The sequence below is a fragment of the Saimiri boliviensis genome, chromosome 5 (assembly GCF_048565385.1).
Source record: "Saimiri boliviensis isolate mSaiBol1 chromosome 5, mSaiBol1.pri, whole genome shotgun sequence".
Classification (NCBI taxonomy): Eukaryota; Metazoa; Chordata; class Mammalia; order Primates; family Cebidae; genus Saimiri; species Saimiri boliviensis.
This window is the reverse complement of record NC_133453.1, coordinates 110,283,464-110,295,560: the sequence shown is the minus strand read 5'-3', so window position 1 is coordinate 110,295,560 and position 12,097 is coordinate 110,283,464.

The window sequence follows — 12,097 nt, the reverse complement described above, 5'->3', positions numbered from 1 at the left end:
TTTCTCCCTAAAATTAGGAGCAAGACAAATATACCTTCTTCCATTAATCTTACTCTGGAATTACTAGCCTGGGCAATTAGACAAGAGAAATAAATTGCAACAAATACATACTGGAAGGAAAAGTAAAATTATTTCTCCTTGCAGATAACATGATCATGTATGTAGAAAATCATAAAGAATCCACTATAATACTATAAATCCACTATAATACTATAGGAGCTACTTAATAAGTTTGATACGATTTCAGGATAAAAGACCTATATACAAAAAAATTAACTATTTCAACAAAAAAGCAATAAACAATCCAAAAATAAAATTAAAAATCAATTACATTTACTTAAATATCAAAAAGAATGAAACATTTAAAAATAAATTTAACCAGAAAAGTGCAAAACTTATATTTTAAAACTTCAAAACATTGTTAGAAGATCTATATAATTGGGAAAACATCCTATTTTCATGAGTAAGAGAACATAACGTTCACAAAATGGCAAGAATCCCAGCTGACAATTCATAAAATTTGTCAAGCTGATTTAAAAAAAAAACACATGGAATTACAATAAACCAAGAATAGAAAAAAAAAAATTGGAAAATAAGACCAAATTAGAAGAACTTACCCTTTCTGATTTCAAAAGCTAGTAGAGAACAGTGGTAATCATGACATCTTGATAATGGTACAAATATAGACATGTTATCAATGGAATAGAAATGAAAGTCCAAAAATAAGCCCATACATCTGTAGCCAACTGACTTTTGGCAGGGTGACAAGACCAGCTTGTTGGAAAAAATAATGCCTTTTTAACAAACGATGCTTGGGCAACCAGATAGCCACAGATAGAACAATGAAATTGAAAAATTATTTTATTCTGTATACAAAAATTAATTAAAAAAAACCATCAAAATGTAAGCGCTAAAGCTACAACTCTCTTTTAAAAAAATGTAGGGGCAAATCATTATGACCTTGAATTTGGCAAAACATTCTTAGATGTGATGCCAAAATCACGAGAAAAAATGTTGAAAAATAGAAAAATTGAATATCATCAAAATTCAGAACTTTTGTGTTTTAAAGGTTAACATTGAAGGAAGTGAAAAGAATCCACAAAAATCACATAAACAATTTGCACATCACATATTTGATAAAGGATCTGTATCCATAATATTTGAAGAACTCTTGCAACTCAAAAATAAAAAGACAAATAACACCATTAAAAATGAACAAGAGATATCACAAGACAGTTCTCTATGGAATATTATACAAATGACCATATAGCACATGAAATGATGCTTGATATCATTATTTATCTGGGAAATAGAAATCAAAACTGCAATGAGATATCACTTTATTTCCACTGGCATGGCTAGAATCAGGAAGTCATACAATAAGTGTGAAGAGGATGTGGAGAAGTTAGAACTCTCACACACTGTGGGTGAGTGTATGAAATGGTGTGATGCTACTGTTTCGAAAAACAGTGTGGCAGTTCTTCAAATAATTAATGTCAGCAATTCAGGAGTCAGCAATTCAACTCCTAAGTATATACCTAAGATATGTAAAAACATGTCCACTCAAAAACTTTTACAAAAATATTTAGAGATGTATTATTCATAATAGCCAAAGGTGGAAATAACCCAAATATTCATTAACTAATGAATGTATAAACAAAATATGGTATATATCCATTGACTGAAATATTGTTTAGCCATAAAAATGAAATACTGATATATGTTACCATGTGTATTAATCTTCAATACAGAGAGAGAGAAAAAGACAAAGAGAGAAAAAGAGAAAGGGGATTGGCTCTTTTGATTTTGGATGCTGAAAAATCCAGCATCTGCTGAGCAGGTCAGCAGGTAGAGAACTCAGGAAAGAGTTAATACAGAATCTTGAGCCTGAAAGTATTCTGATCATGGAATTTCCTCCTCTTCATTGGAAGAGCTCAGTCTTCCTCTTGTAATCATCAGCTTATTGGATGAGGCCCATTGCATTATAAAGGGTTACCTGCTTTATTCAAGGTCTCTTGATGTGAATGCTAATCTATTCTAAAACATACTTGCATGATCACATTTAGGCATGTTTGGACAAATACCTGGGTACTGTGGCCTAACCAATTTGGCTCATAAAATTAGCCATCACACAAACATTCTTTTAAGTATGGAGATGAGAAGACTATGAGGAAGAGAAATAAAACATAAAAGAGAAACAAAATATAGCGAAGATAGGATATAGAATAAAAGAAGAAGCTTAAAATCAGATCTATAATTATCTTCTTTGTCCTTGGAGATCATCAGGAAGAGAGTAGGGAATGACAAGAGGATGATCATCCAGACAGGCTAGGAATTTGGGTTAATGGCCACAGAAGAACAGAAAATGATTCTAAAGCATGTAGGCAGAGAATCAAAACTGAATTTCTTGTGTTCTGCTGTGATTTGATAAAGACTATACCATGAACAAAGGGTGCATGAGGAAAAAAAAAAAACAAAAAACGCCTACTTAGAGGTACAGGACCAAACAATGGTTTCACCCTACTATCAAAGAAAAAACTAATAATTTGAAGAATCTATATGGCTTATTTATTTGAGCTGGAAGTCAAATGTCAAGTACACATAGGGCTCAGGTATAGCCCAACTAATAAATTAACAAAAAATACTCCGTTTAGTGATATCTCTGAATGATACAAACAACAACAAAAAACCTTGCTCCAATTGACAAAATATAAATGTGAATAAAGCCTCCTAAAAAAGATCATAGATCAATACATCAGTCACAGGTCTGCTGTCAAAAGACAAGGATTTAGTACATTCAATTTGTGTAAAAGTATACTTGGCACATAGCACTTGTTAGGAATTATTGGGATTTTGTTTTTCCTAGAAGCATGGCAATTACCCTGAGAGCAGAAATTTTAAAAGTTATAATAAATGTCAGGAGACAGTGGAATATATCTTCCCATGCATCAGCGAAAACAGATGTTAATACAATATTCTATATCAACTAAACAGTTTATTCAAGAATAATAACAAAGTAAAGAAATGTGAAAACAAATGAAGACTTAGAGAGGTGACCAACAAATTTCTTGGCTCTGTCCTTTCTATCAAATGTGACATTTTCATATGTAGGAAACTTATCCAGATGGAACAAGTGAGCTACAAGAAGCAATGATGAGCAAAGGAATAGTTAAAATTGTGCATAAATATTCATTAACTGTAAAAATAATTATTTATTGGATGGTTATAAAAGGAAGTTGAAACTAATAAAATGTAAGAGGAGAAAAAATAAATCAAAATAAAGGTTCTACCATTGTATAAGGTTTAGAAAAATAGTAAGGGATAGTAAAGGCACTAAATAAATATAGGATTTTATCTCAAATATTCATGTTAAAAAAGTGAAACAGTATACATTAATTTTAAATGTCAATAAACAAAATGAATTTGAACAGCCTACATTTCATAGTTAAGAGGCAAAAATTCTCAGATTTAATTTTTTAAATGCTAGCTATATGCTCTTTAACAGAGGGGCAAAGTATAATGGAAGGTTGAAAATAAACAAACAGTTATAGGTACAATAAAAGGGCATATAAAGTGAATATTATAAAAAGAAAGCTGGTGCAAAATATTAAGATTTAGTATATATTTACATATAAAATATATACTTTAAAAAGGTGATAGTATAAAAAAGTCATTATAAACTGAAAAAGAAAACAATGCTCTGGTAATCATAATAAGTGTAAAATGTGTATAGCACATATCATTGCCTTAAAATTAAAATGATAAATTTGCTGAGAAAAATTTAAACTCTATAATCATAGTGTTCAGGTTTTAAAACCAGTTTCTCAATAAATAATGTTTCAAGCAGATGACTGTCATTCAGTAAGGAGATATACATATACAGAGTTAATTAGTTCAATTAATATAGTTTAATTAATACTTTGACTCTAGCTCACCCAACCATTAGAGATCAAAAGTTGAGATGATCCAAGATGGCCAAATAGAAGCAGATCTGGAGTATAGTTCCCAGTGAGAATGCAGAGGGTGAGTGATCACCGTATTTCTAAATGAATTTTTACTGCCCGCAGACCACGAGATTCCCTGGTGAAAAAGTGCCAGGGATCTCCAGCATGGCTGTTTCAGGCAGCGCATTGGGTCTCCACATAAAAACTCACACAAATCTGGGCAGCCATTTCAATAGGTGCCTGGAACATCTGGGAGACAGAGTCACCCATTCAACTGAAAAAAAAAGGAGCTGAAACAGGAAGCTAGGTGATCTGGCTCAGTGGGTTCTACCCCAATGAAGACCACCAATCTGAAATATTCTGGATTGAGAGTTTCAAGCAAGCACAGCTGGACCTGGGATAATCCAGCTCTATGAGGGGAAGGGCATCTGCCATTACTGAGACAGTCCACCACTACCGAGGCAGTCCACCATGATGGAGACAGTCCATCATTACTGAGGAAGACTGCCATTACTGAGGCAGATCTAACCATATCCCTATAAACAAAACTGCAAGGAAGTTCACACAACAGCTGGGCAGAGCCCATGGCAGCTCAGCAACATCTCTGCTAGCAGACTGTGACTAGGTCACCTCCTCGCTAGGCAGGGCATCTCTCAAAAACGGCAGCAGCATGTCAGGAACTTATAAATAAAGTCCCACCTTCCCAGGACCGAGCACCTGGGAAAAAAGGTGATTATGAGTTCCACTGCAGCAGACTTAAACAGCTCTGAATGGAACAATGGAACTCACAGCACAGTACTTGAGCTTCTATAAGGGATAGACTCTCTCCTCAAGCAGCTCTCTGAACCCTGTATATTCAAAGAGACACCTCATAAAGGAGAGCTCAGGATGACATCTGGTAGGTATTCTTCTGGACAAAGGTAATGGAAAAAGAAACTGGCAGCAACGCTTACTGTTCTGCAGCCACCACAGGTGATCCTCAGGCAAGCAGGGTCTGTAGTGGACCTCCAGCAGTCCTACAGCAGAGGGGCCTGACAGAAGGAAAACTAGAAAACAGAAAGAAATAACTTCATCATCAACATAAAGTACATCCACTCAGAGACCCCATTCAAAAGTCACCAACTACAAAGACCATAGGTAGATAAACTTCCCACAAAGATGGGAAGAAATCAGGGCAAAAAGGATAAAAATGCCCAAAATCAGAATGACTCTCCTCCTCCAAGGGATCACAACTCCTCACCAGCAAGGGAACAAGGCTAGATGGAGAATGAGTCTGATGAATTGACAGAAACAGGCTTCAGAAAGTGGGTAACAAAAACTTCTCTGAGCTAAAAGAACATGTTTTAACCTAATTCAAAGAAACGAAGAAACTTGAAAAATGGTTTGATGAAATGCTAATGAGAATAAACATCTTAGAGAAGAATATAAATGCACTGATGGAGCTGAAAACAAAACGAGAATTTCACAAAGCACACCCAAGTTTCAATAGCCTAATTGACCAAGCAGAAGAAAGGATATCAGAGATTGAAGATACAAGAAGGCAAGATTAGAGAAAAAAGAGTAAGAATAAATGAACAAAGCCTCAAGAAATATGGGATTATGTGAAAAGACCTAATCTACATTTGATAGGTGTACCTGAATGTAATGGAGAGAATGAATCCAAGCTGGAAAACACTCTTCAGGATATTATTCAGGAGAACCCCCAACCTAGCAAGACAGGCCAATATTCAAGTCCAGGAAATACAGAGAACACCACAAAGATATTCCTCAAGAAGAGCACCCCAAGGCACATAATCATCAGATTCACCAGGGTTGAAATGAAGGAAAAATGCTACGGGTAGCCAGAGAGAAACGTCAGGTTGCTTACAAAGTGAAGCCCACCAGACTCACAGCAGATCTCTTGGTAGAAACCCTACAAGCCAGAAGAGGGGGTGGGGGGGCAATATTCAACATCCTTAAAGAAAAGAACGTTCAACCTAGAATTTCATATACAGTCAAACTAAGCTTCATAAGCGAAGGAGAAATAAAATCAAGAACACCAAAGCCGTACCTCTATGATTTTGCATAAACCACAGCATTACTGTGTTTGGGGTGTTCCTAATGCAGATACTGCATAGATTCAATACCTAAGTCCCTTTGAATACTTGGAAAGCTTTTCCATGAAGAATAGGAACAAATAATCTCAGAATGTGAAGACTACAATAAATACCTAATTCTCAAATGCCAGACACAAATGAACATTTAAAAACATCAAAACAGTCCAGGAAAACATGATCTCACCAACTCAACTAAGTAAGACACCAGGAACCAATCCTGGAGAAACAGCGATATATGACCTTTCAAACAGATAATCCAAAATACCTGTTTTGAAGAAACTCAAAGAAATACAAGATAACATGGAGAAGAAACTCAGGATTCTACCAGATAAATTCAATGAAGAGATTGAAATAATTAAAAATAATGAAGCAGAAATTCTACAGTTGAAAAATGCAAAAGACATACTGAAGAACATCAGTTCTTTATAAATAAAGCATCATTTATATATTTTTTGAGAGTAAGTTTCACTCTGTCACCCAGGCTGGAGTGCAAAGGCATGATCTCAGCTCACTGCAATCTCCGCCTTTTGGGTTCAAGCAGTTCTTCTGTGTCAGCCACCTGAGTAGCTGGGATTACAGGCATGCACCACAATGCCTGGTTAACTTTTGTATTTTTAGTAGAGACAGGGGCTTCACCATGTTGGCCAAGCTACTCTTGAACTCCTTATCTCACATGATATAGACAAGAGTCACGGTGCTCAGCTCATCAGAGTTTTTTAATAGTAGAACTAATCACGCAGAAGAATTAGTAAGCATGAATATGGCCTATTTGAAAATACAGTCAGTCATAGGAGATGAAACAAGAATATAAAAGTATAAAGCATGCCTGTAAGATACAGAAAATAGCTGCAAAAGGGCAAATCTAAGAGTTATGGGCCTTAAAGAGGTGGTAAAGACAGTGATGGGGTAGAACGTTTATTTGCAGGGATAATAACAAAGAATTTCTCAAACCTAAATATGTATATCAATATTTAATTCCAAGAAGGTTATAGAGCGCCAAGCAGATTTAATTTTTAAAAGATTACTTCAAAACATTTAATTATCAAAATCCCAAATATTAGGGAAAGTGAAAAGTTGCTATAAACAGCAAGAGAAAAGAAACAAATAACATATAATGGAATTCCAATAGGTCTGGCAGAAGACTTTTCAGTAGAAACTTTTCAAGTCAGGAAAAAGTGGCATTATATATTTAAAGTGCTGAAGATAAGTGTATTTTTATCCTAGAATAGTATATCCAGCAAAACTGTCCTTCAAATATTAAGGAGGAATAAAGACTTCTCTAGAGAAGCCAAAGCTGAAGGATTTCATCAACATCAGCCAAGTTCTGCAAGAAATTTTAAAGAAAGACATCAATCAGAAAGAAAAGGATGGCAATGAATGATAAAATGTTAAATGAAGGTATTAAACTTACTAGTAATAGCAAATACACAGAAAAACAGATAATATTATAAGACAATAACTATGGAATATATATATGTTACTTTTTCCTCAGTGAAAAGACTAAATGGCAAAACAATAAAAAATAATAACTATAACAACTTTTCAAGACACAGACAGTACAAGATATAAACAAAATACAATATGATAAAAGATGGTAGGACAAAGTGTAGAGTGTGTATTAGTTGTCTTTTTGCTTGTGTATGCAATCAATGTGAAGTTGGCCTCAGTTTAAAATAAAGGATTGTAAGATGTTATTTCCGAGCCTCATAGTAAACTCAAATGACAATTAAAAACAAAGACAAAAAATGTTAAAAGCAAAACTTTAAATTATACCACCAAACAAATAATATTCACAGGAAAGGAAAATAGAAAGAAAGAAAAGAAAGAAGAGAAGACCACAAAACAACGAGAAAACAAATAACAATACAGAAGGAGTAAGTCTTTACTTATCAGTAATAACACTGAATAAAAAATGGACTAGGGGACTTTCAAGATGGCCGCCTAAGAACAGCTCAGGACTTCAGCTCCCAGTGAAAGTGCAGAGGGTGAGTGGACGCCGCATTTCCAGACGAACTCTTATTGCCCACAGACCAGGAGATACCCAGGCAGAGGGGTCGCCAGCGTCGCAGTCCCAGCCCGTGCGGCTGTTTTGGCCCCCGCGGGGCTGATTCCGCCCGCACGGCTGCTGTGACCACTCCCTGTTGCTGCGGTTCTCCGTACAAAAGCCACTGGGCTGGGAGCCCTCTTAGCTGGCGAGCAGAGCCCTGAGACAGCAGAATAGCCCATTCATTTGAAATAGCGAGTCAGGCCAGGAGATTCCTAGGCAAAAAATCCGCCAGGAGCCGGCGCCACAGTTCGAGCCAACTCCGTGAGTCGCAGCACGGGAGATCCCGGCGCCTTTTCAACAAGCGACCGGAACGCGGGGTCGTTCAACTTAAAAGAAAAGACTCTGAGTCAGGGAGCCAGGTGATCAGGCTCGGTTGGTCCCACCCCTCCACCCCCAACAACAACCAAAACAAAAACAGTAATTGGAAACCCTCTGGGTTGAGCCCTTCAAACCAAGCACAGCTGAACCGGGACGGTCCGGCTCCGTGGGGGAGGGGCTTCCGCCATTACTGAGACTCTCCACCGCTACGGAGGCAGGCTGCCGTTGCCGAGGCAACCCGCCGTTGCCGAGGCAACCTGCCACAACAGAGAGAGTCCGCCATAACAGAGGCGGGGCCACCATTGCCCAGACAGTTCTAACTACGCCCATATAAAAAGGACTACAGGGAAGAGCTCAGGGCAGCTGGGCGGAGCCCACAGCAGCTCAGCAAAGCCCCTGCGGGCAGGCAGAGGCTAGGCGTGCTGCTAGCTGGGCGGGTCCGACCTGAAAAAAAAAAAATCAAAAAAGGCAGTAGTGCAACGGAAACTCATAAAGCTCCAACTCCCTGGGACAGAGACAGACAACAAGTGGATAAACCCACAAAAATGGGTAGAAACCAGCGTAAAAAGGATGAAAACTCCCGAAACCAGAACACCTCTCCTCCTAAAAGTGATCACAACTCCTCACCAGCAAGGGAACCAGACAGGATGGAGAAGGAGGGTGATGAAATGACAGAATCAGACTTCAGAAGATGGGTAGTAAGAAACTACAATGAGCTAAAAGAACATGTTCTAACCCATCGCAAAGAAAATAGGAACCTTGAAAAAAGATTGGACGAACTGCTGACGAGAATGGACAGCATAGAGAGGAGAATAAGTGAATTGATGGAGCTGAAAAACGCAACACGAGAACTTCGTGAAGCATGCACAAGCTTCAACAGCCGAATTGACCAAGCAGAAGAAAGGATATCAGAGGTCGAAGACCAACTCAATGAAATAAAAAGAGAAGGCAAGAACAGAGAAAAAAGCGCAAAAAGGAATGAACAAAATCTTCAAGAAATGTGGGACTATGTGAAAAGATCTAATCTACGTCTGATAGGTGTACCTGAATGTGATGAAGAGAATGAATCCAAGCTGGAAAATACTCTTCAGGATATTATCCAGGAAAACTTCCCCAACCTAGCAAGGCAGATCAATATTCAAATCCAGGAAATACAGAGAACACCACAGAGATATTCCTCAAGAAGAGCAACCCCAAGGCACATAATCGTCAGATTCACCAGGGTTGAAATGAAAGAGAAAATTCTAAGGGCAGCCAGAGAGAAAGGTCGGGTTACCCACAAAGGGAAGCCCATTAGACTCACAGCAGATCTCTCAGCAGAAACCCTACAAGCCAGAAGAGACTGGGGGCCAATATTCAACATCCTTAAAGAAAAGAACTTTCAACCCAGAATCTCCTATCCAGCCAAACTCAGCTTCATAAGTGAAGGAAAAATAAAATCCTTTGTGAACAAGCAAGCACTCAGAGATTTCATCACCACCAAACCTGCTCTACAAGAACTCCTGAAAGAGGCTCTACACATATAAAGGAACAACCAGTACCAGCCACTCCAAAAACACACCAAATGGTAAAAAAGCAGCAACACAATCAAGAATCTGCATCAACTAACCAACAAAACAGCCAGGTAGCATCAAAATGACAGCATCAAATTCACACATAACAATACTATCCCTAAATGTCAATGGACTAAATGCCCCAATCAAAAGACACAGACTGGCAAATTGGATAAAAAGCCAAAACCCATCAGTGTGCTGTATCCAGGAAACCCATCTTACATGCAAGGATACACAAAGGCTCAAAATAAAGGGATGGAGGAAGATCTACCAAGCAAATGGAGAGCAAAAAAAGGCAGGAGTTGCAATTCTCATCTCTGATAAAATAGACTTTAAAGCAACAAAGATCAAAAGAGACAAAGAAGGACATTACATAATGGTAAAAGGATCACTGCAACAAGAAGAGCTAACGATCCTAAATATATATGCACCCAATACAGGAGCACCCAGATACATAAGGCAAGTTCTTAATGACTTACAAAGAGACTTAGACTCCCACACAATAATAGTGGGAGACTTTAACACCCCATTGTCAATATTAGACAGATCAACCAGACAGAAAATCAACAAGGATATCCAGGACCTGAACACAGACCTGGAACGAGCAAACCTAATAGACATTTACAGAACTCTCCACCCCAAATCCACAGAATATACATTCTTCTCAGCACCACATCACACCTACTCTAAAATTGACCACATAATTGGCAATAAATCACTCCTCAGCAAATGCAAAAGAACAGAAATCATAACAAACAGTCTCTCAGACCACAGTGCAATCGAGTTAGAACTCAGAATGCAGAAACTAACTCAGAACCGCACAGCTTCATGGAAACTGAACAACTTGCTCTTGAATGTTGACTGGATAAACAATGAAATGAAGGCAGAAATAAAGATGTTCTTCGAAACCAATGAGAACGAAGACACAACATACCAGAATCTCTGGGACACATTTAAAGCAGTCTCTAGAGGAAAATATATAGCAATGAGTGCCCACATGAGAAGAAAGGAGAGATCTAAAATTGACACCCTATCATCAAAATTGAAAGAGCTAGAGGAGCAAGATCAAAAAAACTCAAAACCTAGCAGAAGACAGGAAATAACTAAGATCAGAGCAGAACTGAAGGAAATAGAGACACAAAAAACTCTTCAAAAAATCAATAAATCCAGGAGCTGGTTTTTTGAAAAGATCAACAAAATAGACAGACCACTAGCCAGATTAATAAAAAAGAAAAGGGAGAATAACCAAATTGATGCAATAAAAAACGATAAAGGGGATATCACCACAGATTCCACAGAAATCCAAACCATCATCAGAGATTATTACAAACAACTCTATGCACATAAACTAGTAAACCTGGAAGAAATGGATAAATTCCTGGACACCTGCAACCTCCCAAGCCTAAACCTGGAAGAAGCCGAAACCCTGAATAGACCAATAACATGGTCTGAAGTCGAGGCAGCAATAAAGAGCCTACCACCCAAAAAAAGCCCAGGTCCAGATGGGTTCACAGCTGAATTCTACCAGACATACAAGGAGGAGCTGATACCATTCCTTCTGAAACTATTCCAGACAATCCAAAAAGAGGGAATCCTTCCCAAATCATTTTACGAGACAAACATCATCCTGATACCAAAACCCGGCAGAGACTCAACAAGAAAAGAAAATTTCAGGCCAATATCCATGATGAACATAGATGCAAAAATCTTCAATAAAATACTGGCAAACCGATTGCAACAGCATGTCAAAAAGCTCATCCACCATGATCAAGTAGGATTCATCCCGGGGATGCAAGGCTGGTTCAACATACGCAAGTCCATAAACGTAATTCACCACATAAACAGAACCAAAGACAAAAACCACATGATTATCTCGATTGATGCAGAGAAGGCTTTTGACAAAATTCAACAACCCTTTATGCTAAAAACCCTCAATAAACTAGGTATTGACGGAACGTATCTCAAAACAATAAAAGCTATTTACGACAAACCAACAGCCAATATCATACTGAATGGGCAAAAACTGGAAGCATTCCCTTTGAAATCTGGCACTAGACAAGGATGCCCTCTCTCACCACTCCTATTCAATATAGTACTGGAAGTTCTAGCCAGAGCAATCAGGCAAGAAAAAGAAATAAA